This window comes from Xenopus laevis, chromosome 1S, assembly GCF_017654675.1.
Source record: "Xenopus laevis strain J_2021 chromosome 1S, Xenopus_laevis_v10.1, whole genome shotgun sequence".
Classification (NCBI taxonomy): Eukaryota; Metazoa; Chordata; class Amphibia; order Anura; family Pipidae; genus Xenopus; species Xenopus laevis.
The window spans coordinates 108,096,861-108,114,546 of NC_054372.1; the positions used below are offsets into that span (position 1 = coordinate 108,096,861).

The 17,686-nt window shown below is 37.2% G+C and overlaps 1 pseudogene; it reads left to right on the forward strand.

The window, feature by feature from the left end:
• The window catches only part of LOC108704809, a 136,542-nt pseudogene that overhangs the window by 109,170 nt on the left and 9,686 nt on the right, over positions 1 to 17,686 (forward strand).

Here is a 17,686-nt window from a genome sequence, read left to right on the forward strand (position 1 = left end):
AGAGCTGAAAATAACATGTAGATGTGAGATTTATAAATATTCCACAAGTTTTGAAGCAGGTTTGTTTAGTTCTTTCAAACTGAGGAATGGTCAGCATCTGGTGTTTCCTATGTTATGCTTGTTCCCCCAACACTCACCCTTAATTTTCTCTTTTCACAGTATACAACATTTAACCATTCTGCATTTTGTAATGGCTTCTTTGTTAGATGTGCGATTGAATGAGTCTTCCTTACTATATCTCATTTTTGTTAAAGGAAAACTATACCCCCAAAATGAATACTTAAGCAACAGATAGTTTATATCATATTAATAGCATATTCAAAAATCTTACCAAACTGGAATATATTAAGTAAATATTGCCATTTTACATCTCTAGTCTTGAACCCCCATTTCGTGATGGACTCAGTGCTGCCTCAGAAATACTGCAGCTCTAACTGTAATAGGAAGAAGTGTTGAAGCAAAAGACACAACTCTGTCTGTTAATTGGCTCATGTGACCTAAGAAATATAGTTTGTGTGGTTTGTTTGTGTGCACAGTGAATCGTACAATCCCAGGGGGATATTTACATGAAGCAGGGTTTTGCATATGAGCTGTTTTATGCAATATCTTTTTATAGAGACCTTTGGGGGGTATAGTTTTCCTTTAAGGAGATAGTGGGACATATTCAGCAATGCAGGGATATTAAAGAATCGGTAACACTAACATTAAAAGGGGTTTACTGTATTTACCTACTCACTATAACTGAGTAGCATAGCAATGTTATAGGACCAGTAACACCATTTAAAAAAAAAAAATTGTTAGTATAGAATAAAAAAAAAACCGCAAAGATAAATTAAACTTTTAAATCGTTAAGAAATAACTGACTGAAATTCTGCTTGCGCTCCTCTTTAGAAAAGGCGACACAACGACAATCCATCATGTGACGCTCGATTTCTCCTCCCTGGCTATCTCCTATAAGGAAAGCAGGAAGGAGAAATCGAGCACCGCACGATGGATCGCCAGATCACCTTTTTTGAAGAGGAGCGGAAGCAGAGTTTCGGTCAGTTCTTTCTTAATAAAGACTTAGCGATTTAAAATTTTAATGTGTCTTTGTAGAGACCTACATAGAGACCTTTGGGGGGGGGTATAGTTTTCCTTTAAGGAGTTAGTGGGGCCTATTCAGCAATGCAGAGACATTAAAGGATCAGTAACATTATTTTTTTTATTTTTTTTTGAAAATTAATTTGTATAGAACAAAAAAAAACCACAAAGACAAATGAAACTTTTAAATCGATAAGTCTTTATTAAGAAATAACTGACCAAAACTCTGCTTGTGCTCTTCTTCAGAAAAAAGCGCCACAGCGAGGATCCATCATGTGGCGCTCGATTTCTCCTCCTTGGCTATCTCCTATAAGGAAAACAGGAAGGAGAAATCGAGTGCCACACGATGGATCGCCATATCGCCTTTTCTGACGTGGAGGGCAAGCATAGTTTTGGTAAGTTATTTCTTAATAAAGACTTACCCCCATATGTAATAAAAGGCACTAAGATTGCCCAGAACAACCTAAAAGATGCTTGCATTTCGACTGGTAAATGCTATCTGCTGATTGGTTGCTATAGGTTACTGCACCTGGGCAATCTTAGTGCCTTTTATTACATAACCCCCTTAGCGATTTAAAAGTTTAATTTGTCCTGTTTACAGATGGTTGTTCCAGTCTGGCATTTTGACCTTCATGTCAATCCATTTGTCTTCTCTTTCCAGAATGTGCATGTCCTCAAAGGAGTGTCCTTTTTCCTTTAGAGCTATATAGACTGCTAAGTCTTGGTCTGAAAGTAAGCCCTTCTATGTTGGAAAATTCTCTTCTTTCAGTGTATAGATCTGTGCCTTCTTTATACTGAACACACCAGGTAAAGGTGGCCATCCACAGGCAGATTAAAGCTGCCAATATCGGTCCTTTAGACCAATTTGGCGATCGATATCTAGCCAAAAATTGGCAGGTGTGATTTTTCCTGCGATTGAGGACCGAATTGTCTAGTTAATGCGGTCCTACGACCCGTTGGCACTCATTTCCTTCATATAAGGAAGGGATTAACCCAATATCGCCCTGCCATTGGTGGGCATATTGGGGAAAGATCTAGTTTGTGTATGACCACCTTTACCTATCTTGTGCTTTGGTGTTCGGTTTATTTGTTGTACCAGCTGGTGTCTCAGGGTGTTGCTTGATTTGAAAAACACAAGAATATGATGTTTGTTAAAATTCTTGTAATATTTCAGGAACATATGGGGTGGCTATGTTATTTTGTCTGCTATACCCTTACTTTTTGCTTGATCACAATGTTGTTTTGACCCAGTGCAAGTTTCCAAAAAATTTCAAAGCTTCTTTGAGATCCTTGTCCTTAGACTATGGGGCAGATTTATTAAAGGGCGAAGTGGCTAACGGTATCGACTTTTCGGCAGGAATCACATCCACATGGACATTGCCAATTCACTAACAGGCGCAGATGACAATTTGCTAGTGAAAGAGACCATCACTAGAGTTCGCTCTCACTCTATTGCCCGGCGTCTTTTGCGTTTAGGCGAATGGTCATTGCTCCGCAAATTCACTAAAGTGGGATTGTTCTTTACCTCTTTCGCCAGAGTTGACTTCGCCACCTCAGCACAGAAGTGGTGTGAAGTGTGCAAAGCGGTCGCTGGCGACAATTCGCCTTTTAGTAAATCTGCCCCTATGTATTGGTTGTCACTCCAATAAGAAAAAAAGTCAAAAGCAATGCAATTCTTTGGGAATTCTCTGAGGTTCTATGAATCATCCATCTGCAGATTTTTGCACACACAAAGGGGGGCATTTATAAAGTTTGCACAGTGCGTATTTATTCGCAAATGGTTGTATTGCCCATGTTTTTTCCTGAATTCTACAATATTGCACTGATCTGCCCATTTTTCCGTTTTTTGTGAATTTGCTAAAAATAGAGATGGGTATTTGTGGCTACAGTGTGAGGCCATTGTGCGTGAAAATAGTGTCAACAGAAATATAAATTCACAATTTATGGACATTTGCAATGTACAATTCAGTTTGCACAATAAATACATCACTCTAATTCAGCTTTATAAATATAACCATGCGCTGAGCAAAGATATTTACTGTGCGATACATTCTGTGATTCGTGAAGTTTATAAATGAGCCCCACTGTGTTTTAAGGAATCTTTTCAGCAGAATGAATTTGAAGTTGAAAATCTGTAGTTATTTTCAGTTGGTATAAAACTATTTCTAGTTATTATTTCCTTTAGCCCTAGGTTTTGCGCCAATCCGTAGGCTGTTTTACAGGGTTAATAATTTTAGACGTATAGCATAAATTTGAAAAATAGTTGTTGCAGGAAGAAGCTCCAAAACTGACTTTTACCATTCTTATAATGAATTTCATAACAATTAAAAAGGTGGTATGATGGAATAGAAGGGCAAATTCTAAGCAACTTTTTAATTTGCTTTCATTTTTATTTTGTATAGTTTTTGAATGACTTGCCTTTTCTTCTGATACTTCTGAGCTTTTAAATGGGAGCCACTGACCAACCACATCTAAAAAACAAATACTCTGTAAAGTTACGCATATTTTTTTGTTGTATCATCATATCTTTTATTCCAATAAGTGCATGGTTGCAGCAAACAGACTGCAGAAATTGCTAACTGGAGAGCTGATAAATAAAATGCTAAATAACAAAAATAAAAATGAAAACCAATTGCAAATTGTCTCAGCAAATCATTCTCCACATCATCCTAAACGTTAATTTAAAGGTGAGCAACCGCTTTAAGCAACATGCAATATCTTGTTTCATTGACCCCAGATTAAATACCAGTTCTAGAATAAAATATTAAGTAAAATAAACTCTAAATCTCATTTCTTTGACTAAATCACACTTTTTCACATTTTGTTCCACATTGTCAAACACACTTTTTTTAGGTTTTTAATATAATATTAGTAAAAACAAAGCAAACCGCAAAAGAGGTTTGGTGGTTTTGCAGAATATAAAGATAATTTAAAATCAATGGCATTTTTAGACTTTTGATAATGAATAGGGCTGTAAAAATCATTTGCCAACAGGTTTTTTTGCAGTACATATCTTCCATAGGTTTTTCTTTCCTTATAGATGTCAGAGTCTCTAGGGCCATGGCTTTTACCTGGTAACTTTTATTTATTTTGATTTTGAAGCTAATATATCACAGTGATGTTATTGATCTGTGCATGACACAGCCTGTCTGTGTGCTAGTGGAATGTAGCAACATTTATTCAGGAATTTGCGAAATGTCACTAGGATCATGTTCCCTGGGTAAACCGTGCACGAAACAGGTTGTGAGCTAAGTATCCACATGGATCAGGACGTGACTGCCCTACTCTTGTATCCCATCATTCTGCCAAGACAAGGTTATTTTTTAATGTAATGTCAATGCTTTCAGTTCATCTAGAAAAGAAACCATCAAAAATGTTCAGACTGTCATGTTATGTCAAGCCGCTATTCTCACATCTATAAACTGACTCTGTAATTGCTGGCAGTACAGTAAAGTAATTTAGGGATCATTTTGAAACACCCATGTTTATCAACAGATTAAGAGAATCAACAATAGATTCTATATACTTAATATATATATATATATATTACACCATTACACCCAAGTAGTCTCCTGGACTCCTTGACAAAATTACGTGAATAATATCTATGGCTTGACTTCACATTTCTTACCATGACATTGTCTTACTAATGTAATGCAATAAAGCAAGTTGTATTGGTACACTTGTGATCAATATCATAATAAACATATGCTGATATGTGGAAACTTATTTATTAAAGGTCAGATTTTAGAAGCTTTTGAAACCACAACTAAACTCTCTCTCTAAAACCACAATTTCCACTGAATTTATTAAAAGATGTGAAAGTGCTGAATAATGCAGTAGAATATTCGAAAAACCTCTAAAAGAGTTTTAAAGTGGCCCAATAAGATCAGCGCAACTCCCAATGACTTCTATAGACCCGAATATGTTCCCCTCCTTTATGGGGAAATTCCGTACTTTCCTGCGGTGCCTGAGATTAGTCAGAAACACAAGGTGACATTGTGAAATAGGGAGACCTAAGACAATTTGCAACCACCAGCTATGTAAATTGTACCCCCAAATATCAGATACCTACCCCAAATGCACTTTGGAAGCAGTCTTTTTCTTTCACATGTTCTGGGAATGCCCAGCAATTTTGGTCCACAGTACTGAAATATATTAATGAAACAATGTCCCTTCCCCCCTTTTTTGAAGGTGTGTCTGCTGGGGGTGCTAGAAGACCTTGGTTTATCATCATACCAATGTCTGTGTTATTTCCAACTATTATTTCATGTAAAGAAAGCTATTCTGCTAAAATGGAAGTCCACTGTAGCCTCTTCACTCCTACACACCTTCTGCAAAAAATTATTTACTGATGTGTTACCTAAGCAAAAATTATTTTATATGTCCAGAGGCTGTCCAGGTAAATTCAATGCGGTGTGGGACCCATGATTAAAGGGATCCTGTCATCGGAAAACATGTTTTTTTCAAAACGCATCAGTTAATAGTGCTACTCCAGCAGAATTCTGCACTAAAATCCATTTCTCAAAAGAGCAAACAATTTTTTTTATATTAAATTTTGAAATCTGACATGGGGCTAGACATTTTCTCAATTTCCCAGCTGCCCCTGGTCATGTGACTTGTGCCTGCACTTTAGGAGAGAAATGCTTTCTGGCAGGCTGCTGTTTTTCCTTCTCAGTGAGACATGGGTTTTTACTATTGAGTGTTGTTCTTAGATCTACCAGGCAGCTGTTATCTTGTGTTAGGGAGCTGCTATCTGGTTACCTTCCCATTGTTCTTTTGTTTGGCTGCTGGGGAGGAAAAGGGAGGGGGTGATATCACTCCAACTTGCAGTACATCAGTAAAGAGTGATTGAAGTTTATCAGAGCACAAGTCACATGACTTGGGGCAGCTGGGAAATTGACAATATGTCTAGCCCCATGTCAGATTTCAAAATTGAATATAAAAAAAATCTGTTTGCTCTTTTGAGAAAAGGATTTCAGTGCAGAATTCTGCTGGAGCTGCACTATTAACTGATTCACTTTGAAAAAAATTTTTTTTCCCATGACAGTATCCCTTTAAGTGTTCAACCTTAACTATTGCGCTAGGGTCACTTGAGCCGTACATGTTATTTCTCCTTTCCTTTCTTCCTTTCTTTCTCTATACATTTCTTTTTTGCTGTTAAAAAACATTAAAACCTTAAATAAATACTTAAAAAAAAATCCCAAAAGCAATACCAAACAAATTTTCAAAGCACCACTCCTGAAATGCTTTTAGTTGCATTGCCAAAAAGACTCATAATAGTAAACTAGCCTCAAAAAAACATACACATTCTGATGAATTCAAAATGGCTCCAAATATTTTGCTGCTCCAAGCCACAAGCTTATATATATGACTATATATTAGACATTGTACAAATGTTTGAATTGGCAACTCATTATTCAAACTGTTAAAGGAAGCAAAATAAAGGCAAGAGAGATCCTCTATTGTCCTAGACATGAGCCCATCAAAATGTGGCATGTCCCTCAAATGGTAAAAAAAAAATGTTAAAACTAAAATTTTTCATAGTTACATCTTTTAAAGACAACCCTACTTGAAAATATTAAAAAACGCCAGCATTTTTTGGATTTTTATGACTTTCTGGGAATATGACTTTCACAGAATATGATGTCACTGACGAAATCACTGAGAAGGATGTAGCTTCATCTTATCAGTTTGTCTGGTCTTAGCTGACGAAGGAAACTCTGGCAAAAGTGATAACATTCTGTAAAATTCGCACTTTAGTGAATTTGTGGAGTAACGATCGTTCGCCTGAGCGAAAATCCGCCGGGCTCAAGATTCTTTAGCGATGTACTCTAATGCTAGCAAATTGTCCTCTACGCCTTTTAATAAATTGACAATGTCCCTGCAGATTGGATTTCTGGCAAATTTTCTCTAGCGATGGCCACTTCGCCCTTTAGTAAATCTGCCCCCATAGCTTCATAGGGCAATGGCACATAGAATATTTTGTCACCCACAGTAAATCTGCACTACCAAGGCCAAGAAAATGCTGCTAGTGTCCTACCCACCTGCAGTATCATGAATCCCTGGTGGGAAAAAGCAAATGTTTTCATATTACTGCAGGGGGGGGAAAGAAAGCTAGCGTATGTCGCAGTATATAGCCTAGATCATGATCTGTTTGCCATTGCTCTTAGGAATGAAGGCTAGTTGAGTTAGTAATCCTATTACTAGAACTAACAGCATTACTAATACAGTATAATCAAAAAAAAGCAAATATAAAAATAAAAATGTATTAGATCAATGGCACAAGGGACCGGGCTCGGACTGGCAATCTGTGGGTTCTGGCAAATGCCAGAGGGGCTGCTATAAGGTGCCATAGAAAGTCACTATTTAGTGGGCTGGTGGGGTCTGTTTGGGCCTCTATGTGGGCTGTTTGTGCCTCTGTGTACCTGAAATGCCAGGGCCTATTTTAATTCTCAGTCCAGACCTGAAAGGGACCATTGCTTTCCAGCATAACAGCAACATGCAAAATACCCCTGTCAGTCTGTCGCTGCTGCTTATACCAGAAACCGGGCTGACTCAGATAAAGTGGTGAAAAGTGGCCCTTGCCCCATTAAATGAAAATGTGTGCTGTAGTGACAACAATGGGATCTTCTATAGCCTTCAATCAATAGTGCAGATCTCTGGCTCTGTACAAAGAATGCTTTGTTAGGGAAACTATTGTTTCTAGAGATATAATATATAGAAAATACATGAAATTGCTTTGCATGCACATTAAGCCATGTGGCCATTCATAGGGTTACTGACAATTGCAGGCAAAGAAGGTACAAGGTAATGCCTCCTTATAAACAGAGCATATTTTTCTTTTAATCATAGTATTTTTGCAAGTGAACCAGAAACATATTGGCTACTTTCTAAGATGGTAGGTTCTACTCAGTGGAATTAAACAACTAGCATCTGTTATTATATCCACTTCCAGCTTGGCTTCTACCTATTAAGTGATTTAATCCACTGTCAAGGTTATAGAAAGTGTTTTTCCCTGGCCATGATGCTTATATAGTAGATGTTTAAAAATACAGATCGTCCATCCAGCAAAATATTATCCTCGGCAGCTGCTCTGTTTTTATTTAGTTTGTAAAAGACCTAGAAAGTTAAAGCCAAAAAAAGGTCATATGTTTTAAAGACACCCAAAATTCAGTTTAATGGGTCATTGGTATGAGATTTTAAATGCAAATCCCTCTGCTAAGTGCCACTGCATCTCAGCTTAATTAAATACAGTATATTTTCCTTGAGTGATGTAAAAAATATATTTTTTCTTATCTATTTTTAAAGTCGTATCATGCAACAAAAGTAGCTGATGTAAAAATATGATAAAAAAAAATATGAAACATAGGCAAGGCTTAATTTGTACCTGTTTAATTCTTAAGTAGGGTTACATTTTTATCTTTGGGGCTGTTTTGGTGATCAGTTTCAAAACCGGATCAACCAAAATATATGAAGTGGTCAAAAAATGAGTGTACACAAAACATAACATAAATCAACAGTTCATTAATGTTCTTACATTTGTAGTGTTTTGCCATCCTGCAAGATATTTAAACAGACTCTTTCCTTACAATCATTCTGTTTTTATTGATGAGGAATACCCTTTAAGCAAAACAAACAGACAATAGTACTTGTTTTGAGGCTGTAAAAACAGGGTTGAAGTTTTTTTTCCTCCTCAATCTGAATTTTCTCTCTTTGAAATCCTCAGATTTCAGACCATTATGCTTCACTTCCTATATTTCATTCACATCTGTCCCTGACACGGTGGTGTCTTAGGTGCCTATCATAAATACACTTAGGGGCAGATTTATTATGAATGGTAAATTTGAATTTGGATTTCCAAAATTTTTCATTATTGGCCAAAACTCACAAATTCAAATTTTAAATCACCAAGTTGAATGTGAGAATTATCACACCTCGACCCTGGAAACAGTTCTAGTTTTTGCCACCTAAAACCTGCCACGTTCATTTACATGTCAATAGCAGAGGTCTGCTGAACCATTGGAAGATGTTAATTGCCTTCCTGACATTCGAGATTTTTTTCGGGGGGAAACTCAATTCGAATTCGTTTTGAATTCAATTTGAGTTTTTGAGTCGTTCGTATTCGATCGAATATTATACGTTCACGTTTTTTTCATAGATAACTTCCCATTCGAGTTGTGAGTACATTCTAATTTATTAAAGTTACAAAAATTCACATAACTTGACCTTTGACAAATCTGCCCCTTACTGTGCTCAATTTTATCAGGAGTCAGTTCATCTTCCTGTTACATTTTAAAGTGTTGAAGGAAACCGAAATACCCAGAGGAAGCCCATGGGAGCATGGGAGACTGTACAAACTCCTGACAAATACTGTAGTGTGTAATGAGCAGATATCAATTCATTTCATAATTTTTACTATTACTTCCAATCACTAGATGGCAATGTTAGGCTGGGAATTCAGTTGTGGAGGTTCGAGAGCTCTATTTGCTTTATGCAATGTTCAATATTATTGGTATCTCTGTATTTTTAATATTATTTTTTTATTAAATAGCAAGCATCTTTCAATGAAATGTAAAGTGAAAGGTGCACTGTTTATGAGATTTAGTTCCAGTTTTCATGTAAAAGCAGCAGGGCTAGACAAGCAACTGATTAGTAATTAATGGGATGTTTCCCATAGAAATACAGGTGAAATACTTCTTTAATTTATTTGCATTTTTGGTCTTAGAAATTGTTTGCAGAACTTTATCAGGAAAAAGACTATTTGGGAAGATCTGCATAGTAGAAGAAAGAACAGCTGAATGTAGCCAAAAGATCATCAGAAACACAGAGTCTTCTGACCTCAGTTCAGTCTCCAGTCACTCAATTAACTCAACCGCAGTGTTCAGACCTCGCAGTGTTCAGACCTCGATGAAGCAGATTAAACCAATGGTGTAACTAGAGTTTGGGGGCCCCCTTCAGACAAACATGGCCCCCCCCCTCTACCTTGGAGAACTAATGAAGCACATATATACCTTGCAACTCTTCCAGACTTGCCTGTAAGACCACTGCAAATATGTCCAGTGATCACTCCATTAACTCCAGACGTGCCAGTAAAATGACTGCAGAAATGGCCTCTGGCCATTGCATTGATAGATTGAAAGCATACCTCCCAACTGTCCGGTTTTCAGCGGGACAGTCTCCCTTTTGACAGCTCAACCCACAGACCCTCATTTGTACTAGAAAGTCCCAATTTCCTCTGCACTCAACAGCTAAAAAAAGAAACAATGTTTCTAACTTAATTGGCTTTTGGCAGAGAGCCCAGAACAGCCATGAGGTTCAGTACTTTTTTAACAATTTTGAGATAAGCAAATAAGTAATTGTAACAAATTAGATAACAGGTCCCATGGGAAAAGTTAGACTTAAAGGGCAATTCATCTTCATTAGCAAAACTGTAATAACTAAAAAAAAAAAACACAGAAATATGTTAAAACTTTCTTAACCTGCAACATTTTGTAAAATGAACATGGTAATTAGGGGGTGTGGTCACAAAAAGGGGCATGGTCAAAAAGTTTTGTCCCTCTTTTTATTTCCAAAATGTTTGGAGGTATGTTGAAAGCATTTTCTCACCAAGCTGAATGCTACACTTTTCTTCTGACTGTGCTTGTCTCTCTCTCCTTCTTCCACCTCAGGGAAACTTCAATGAAAAACATGGCCGTGCATTCAACAGGCAGCAGCGCCCACTCAGGACCTGCCCCCGCCCTACAGTGCAGTCCTGCGGGGACACTATTTTTATCACTGGATTAAACTTAATGTACAAAGGAATGCTCTGTCACAAACTAACCTTTGTCCTGCACTGTGAATTTTCTATCATGATAAAACAATAGCAGATAAATAGGCAAATGCTAAAGGTTAGATTTATCAAATATTAGATTGGAGGACTGAGATGGATTACCAGGAGAGAAGAAATCTGTGTCAGAATGTGTTTGGTGAGCAGTTCATTACCATTCTGTTTAATAGGGGGGGGGGTAGTGTTGAATGCTAAAAACTATCACCTTTCAGTATCTAATTCATTTCCACACTGGAAAGAATCATTCCAGTGCAGAAAAGAAATTGTTAAATGATTGAAATGAAGGGGAACTAATACTCCTGTATACCATTATTTAATGCTGATTTAGGATGAAATCCCAAGCTCCAGAAAGTTCACCTATTTTCTGCATAACGCTGTTCCAAAAGAAAAATAGAAAGGCCTTACATTCCAGTTGATGAAGTGAAATGGATATAGTCAACCAGATGGAACATAAAAAAATAAATAAAAAAGTGAACTCATGCCTTTATGTAACAGTTCATGATCAGAGGGCCTAGGACCGTAATAGCAGAGCTGGGACATTAGGCTCAGGAGGGAGGATGTGTTTCCTTCAGTACTCATGTTGTGCACGCTACAACAGGATCTATGATCTCTTAGTCCTGTCAGTTTCCTAAAGAGCTGCTCACTAACTGCTCTAACCAACACTAAAGGCTTTGGAGGACAGCTGACAACAATAGAAAAGAATGCAAACACAAAGCAAAAATTGGACAGAGACTTATACATGTGCTGAGGTCATTATTAAGGGTGTAGTTTTGATCTAGTTTTTTTTCCTTCCTCTTTTCTTCCTGCTAAAGCTTTCAGGCTTTAGATTCTTTCATGTACAGTTTTGATCTTAGGTTGGCGCATTGATTGTTCCAGCACATATGATCCCTGTTACGTTTGTCCCTTTAAACATCTGTTCTCATTATTAAAGCTTTGCGGTTTTTCACTTCATGCTTTGGATTGTGCAGAATTGCTGAAACACCGTGCAGGATAAAGTTGGGCTAGTCAGACTTAATGTCAGCCTGCAGCAGATCATTTATTTTGCTACAAAATGAACATTGCTGAAGTCACACTGGTTTAAAAGCAGCCTTTGCAAAATCCAAATACTATGAAACTATGAAACAGGGCTTCTTTTAAAAAAAATTTCAATACCACCTTTCTGTGTAAACTCTCTATATTATTAATCTCACATGAACCCCACTCCTTAATTCGAACACAGCATGGCCAAACTTTTCTTTACCAATTAACCTTTAGTAATCCAACACCAGGGGAAGGTGGGTACTCACAAACATTTAAAAGTTGTGTGCTTTTCAATTAATTGTTTCCAGACTCTGCTCCAGGTTTACTAGGGAAGATGCGCTTCAAATAATGTAAAAAACTTGAATATACATCAAATAACTTAACTCACATACTGTTAAACAAAACAGAAAGGCGCCTATCAGTCTCTCCAGGTTCTATTGCGTTTTCATAGTTTGCTGCATTTAGAGTTCAGTTCCTTGTGCCGACAGAACAACGTCACTAAGCCCCACACGGGGGATGGAAATTTTTCTTTTTCTTGCTGTCTTCTCCTGAGCTTCCTTGAGAAGAGCTGTTTCATAGTATTTGGATTTTGCAAGATTTATACCGGTTGGAGAACGGAAAGAAACAGCTAAAGGATTGAACTTCCGGAACCCTTTTAAAAGCAGCCTTTGGTTTACTATGATTTATTATACACTGAGAAACTTTTTTAGGCACTATTCTAGTCAAGTACTAGTAGAAAGTGTTAAAATGAGAAAGTTGCAATATACGTAGCTGTCTGTGATAGATTTGGTGAGAATTTGTACCTTAAAGTCCATGCAGCGCAGAATGATTTGCACAGTGAATATATTTGCCCTGCACATAGTTATATTTATTAAGCCTCTAGTGAATAGTGATGGGCGAATTTGCGACGTTTTCGCGAAATTCGCGAAACGGCAAAAAATTCGTGAAACGGCGCCGGCGTCTCGTTTTTGACGCCGGCGAATTTTTGCCGCAAATTTTCGCGGGCGTTTCGCGGATTTATTTGCTGGCGGCGAATCGTGCAAATTCGCCACGAATTCGCGCCTGGCAAATAAATTCGCCCATCACTACTAGTGAAGCCTAAGCCTCTAGTGTATGGCAGTAATGTATTTTTGACTTTGCCTCATGCCTATCTCCTTTGCTTACTGATCTCTCTCTACTTGCTGCACTACACAAGTATAGCTCAATGTGCAGGTCGGGTTTTGGGGGTGGATTTTCAGTTACAGTTGGTGGTGGTGACAACAGGTGGGAGGTTAAAGGCAGCCTGGCCTTGTGGGAGGGAGATTGTAAATCCAGCCCTGGCTATCTAGAACTCTGAACCACACACACACACCCACACACACCTACACACACACACCCCCCCACCCCACCCCCCTGCCTGTTCAGACGGCCATGTTACACAAATCAGGGGACACCAACAGATTTATGTAGTACACTTGGGAGCCGGAAGCACTTTCTGGTCCATCAGGTACAATTTACTTCTGCCTTCCTGCTAAAGTCTTCTACTTCAATAATTAATGCAATAAGTATAAATGCAATAATAAATAATGAACAATACCATCTGTGCCAACCCCAATTCCTTTAGTGATAGTACACGAGAGCTAAAAATATGCGCTATTGTTTCCAGCAATACATATATTTCATTAAATGCATTTAGTGCTTGTTATATTTATTAATAGAACTGCTAAAATGTGCTCCAGATTGCTTGGACAGGTTTCAGTGCTAAAGCCTGTATACCAAATTGCTGAAAGACATATCCTTAACAAATAATTCTGTATCTATTGCTTTTTTGGATTTTTAAATGTTCCCCAATAACCCTAAGGCACAGTGCTCCAAATTATTAGTGACGGGCGAATTTGTCCCGTTTTGCTTTGGCAAAAAATTCACAAATTTCCTGCGAAATTTGCCAAAGCGAAAAATTAGCAAAACGCTTTAAATTCAATGGGCGTCCAAATAATTTTGATGCATGACATTTTTTATGCTTGTGACAATTCTGATGCGCGCCCAGATTTTTCGCAGGCAAATTTTCTCTGCCGTTTCAATTCAAATTTATTCACCAGCGGCGAAACGTGCAAATTTGCAGCGAATTTGCGCCTGTAGAATTAATTCTCTCCATCACTACAAATCATGGAAAGACCCCTTATCTGCAAAACTCCAGGTTGCAAGTTTTCCAGGAGTGCAATGCCTGTAGTTTCGACACTTACATATAGTATCTTACAGCATCTGTGTGATATTAATGAAAGAACATGTAGCACAATGTAACATGCAGTGAAGTGACAATTGTATTTGTAGATTGAACCTTATAGAGGATTTACAGTTGAGATGAGGTACGGTAAGGGGCCCATTTACTTAGCTCGAGTGAAGGAATAGAATAAAAAAAACTTTGAATTTTGAATTGTTTTTTTGGCTACTTCGACCATCGAATGGGCTACTTCGACCTTCGACTACGACTTCGACTTCGAATCGAAAGATTCGAACTAAAAATCATTCGACTATTCGATAGTCGATGTTCTGTCTCTTTAAAAAAAATCTTTGACCCCCTAGATCACCACCTAAAACCTACCGAAGTCAATGTTAGCCTATGGGGAAGGTCCCCATAGGCTTTGCTATCTTTTTTTGGGTGAAGAAAAATCGTTCGATCGATGGATTAAAATCCTTCGAATCAAACGATTTTTCGTTCAATCGTTCGTTTGATCGAACGAATTGTGGTAAATTCTTTGACTTTGAATTTATTTACCAGGCATGGATTCGCGGCGAAATTCCGCACTTCACCACCAGTGATTTTTTTCTGCGAAACTGATGAAAAATGTGCAGAGGAAAAATTTACTGTGACAAAAAAGTTGTGTGTGTGAAAACATTTTTGACGTCCATTGACTCATTTGGACAAAAGAGTTGGATGTGTAAAAATTGTTGCGTGCATAAAAATTTACGAAACTATTTTGATGGCCATTGACATGCTTTTGGACAAAAAAAGTAATGCGCGTCCAAATTATTTTGAAGCCCATTGGTACTGTCATTCATTCCCCTACATATATTCTGTCTTTTTGCATTCACAAATGTAATCATAAGAAATGAAGCGAACTGAAATGTATTCCACACCTTTACCTTTAGAGGAAAGAGGCAGCAGTGAACGCATATACGTAAAGTAATTGCATCCTTTCTCTTCATTTTCATTAAGAATAAGAGAGAGACCCACACACAATAAAGGTTGCGGAAAGGTTATTTATCGACTGAAATTTGTCATGCCAAGAACTGATAAACCAATGTTCCGCACTGACATATTAAGTTAAATATGATGTCTGCTTGAATTTCAGTATGTTTTACTTTAGTAGTAGCAAAGAATATTATTATTTGTACATATATTTTTTGTGTTTAGTGTACTGTCTTACTTCCAGGAGATTTTATTTAGGTGTAGAGGGGAGAGAAATTGACTAAAATGTGTAATATTATACATCATTGCTTGTCTGTACAAACATGTTTTATGGAGTGATTGCACATTTAATCCCTTCAGTGCTGGAATCCAGACAACACACAGTAATTCAGTATGTTGCGGACCTCCCAGTAGCACCAGAGTTGAATTAAATTCCACACCAACATCGTTCATTATGCCTTTTTTTTCCTATCTACTTCAGAATATGACTGTTGAAATAACGAAACGGACCACAGCGATTAAATATTTGAAAAATGAAGTCCAGGAAAAAGAGGACTCTATTCAGGAACTGCAGGAGAGGTATGGTTTTACATTTCTTTTCAACTTTTCCTTTATTGATCCATTGTGTTTGCTGCCACCTCGTGGAATATATGGATCCATGTACACAACTTTTTTTTTTTTTTTAATTAACGGTTCTCAGACTGAATTTTAGCCTTGTATATTTTTAGGGTCAGTTAACGGAGACAGACAGAGGTGTTAATGCTTTACATTTGTTTTTCGTTTCTCTGTTTTGAGTTTAATATTGCAGATGGATTTTCTGGTTTTATAAGAAAGCTGAGAAGTGGAACTGAAGGTCACAAATTGGGTGAACTTGGATGATTTGCTGCAGTAACCAAAGTTAGACGGAGACCCCAGAGTGGACTTTATAATCCTTGATGTAAATTCAAATCAGTGCAGAGCTAAGAAGAATGTTTCAGATACAGTAATTCCTTGCCTAGGGGCTGAGAGATGTGTCAAGGTTTAGTTGCTTAAACTGGATTAAGCACCACAGCTTATATGTCTAACGAGTGCAAAAGGACAGTTTTGTTTGTTTAGATTTGGATTATTTGAGGCCTTTTAAAAATCAGAATTCAAGAGCACTGTAACTGTTTACAAATTATGACATTCCTCTTTTTTTTCTCTTATTTTATTTTCTAATCAGTCAGGGTTTTTTAATACAGATAGGTTTCCCTATCTCCCTATGTCTATTCAACTTTAACTTCCCGCTGTATGCAAATTAGCCAACGCTAGCGCAACTTCATTCTGCTTGCTGGCGCTACTTCGACAACGTTCGCCGCCCTGGATGCAACTTCGCATGTTAGTGAATTATCGTTGTCTGAGCAAATCTTCGACCGGCGAAGTTTTGCGCTGCCTGCGAAGCCGTCGCTGGCGAATTTTCGCTGCTTAGTAAATTTGCCCCTATGATTCTAGGCTAGTCATCAGATTGTGCCTTGCCATTATGCCAAATGAGTTGTGGGCTAGATTGTTCAAAAGAAAGTGAATGTAAAGCATAGTTATTTGGATTCCACCTTATGTTGATTTTCATGGTGACCAATTCATTCAAAATAGGAATAATAGCCACTTGCCAGATCTACATATAGAGAGCTCATGATTACCTATTTTTCTTTCTTTGACAGAATTTATGATTTCATTAAAAAATAAATACTTCAAACATACACTAGGGCCGTTGGTTGGAATTAATTAGAAATCTCAGGTTCATGATTTTAGCTATCACAGAGAATTTATTGATTATCGCAAATGGATAAGATGGAAGTCATATCTACTGTAACAAAAAGCATGGAAATATTCATTTAAAACAGTGCTGTCCAACTGAATGCTGGGTTAGGGGGTTATTAGTACTGATAACCCTTGACTTGCTACTGAACCTTTTATTAAAAAATTAAGATTTAAGCTTAAATTGGCTCATTGAACAAAATTTAACTGAAATATTTTCAGAAATGCATACAACTAATCGATAAAATCAGTGTTCATTTTATTTGTAAAACAAAACAAATGTTTCCTATTAGGTTTCATCCTTGTATTGATCAGTACTCTTAAAAGGGTAGCATCACCTAATGGGAATAAGAAACTTTCTAAATATACTGTAATTAATCAACATTTCTGTACCATTTCTAAAATAATCAATTTACTCCTATCTATCCCCCTCTTGACAATCGGTCTCTCTTTAAGCAGGAGTCAGAGTTTAATTGACAGGCCAAATACATTGATGTGAAGATAACTGTCCTTTAAAATAAACCGATTCTGACACATAAATGTAGAAGGAGAGACAGATTACTGAGATGGGGGCAGTAAAGCCTAACTTAATTATTTTAGAAGCTATATAGGTATTTTTTTACATTTGCATTTTGCAAATGGTAGCATTGCATTTGCAATCGTTCCATTTTGAGATTCTTGTTTCTTTAGTTTTTTTCTTGTTTGAAGGTTGTATTAAAACAGCACAGACTTAGTTAAAAAAAGTGTGCTAACACCTATACTGTATTTTAAAAAGGTACATTTAAAATGACAGTGTATATACTGTATGTAGCCAA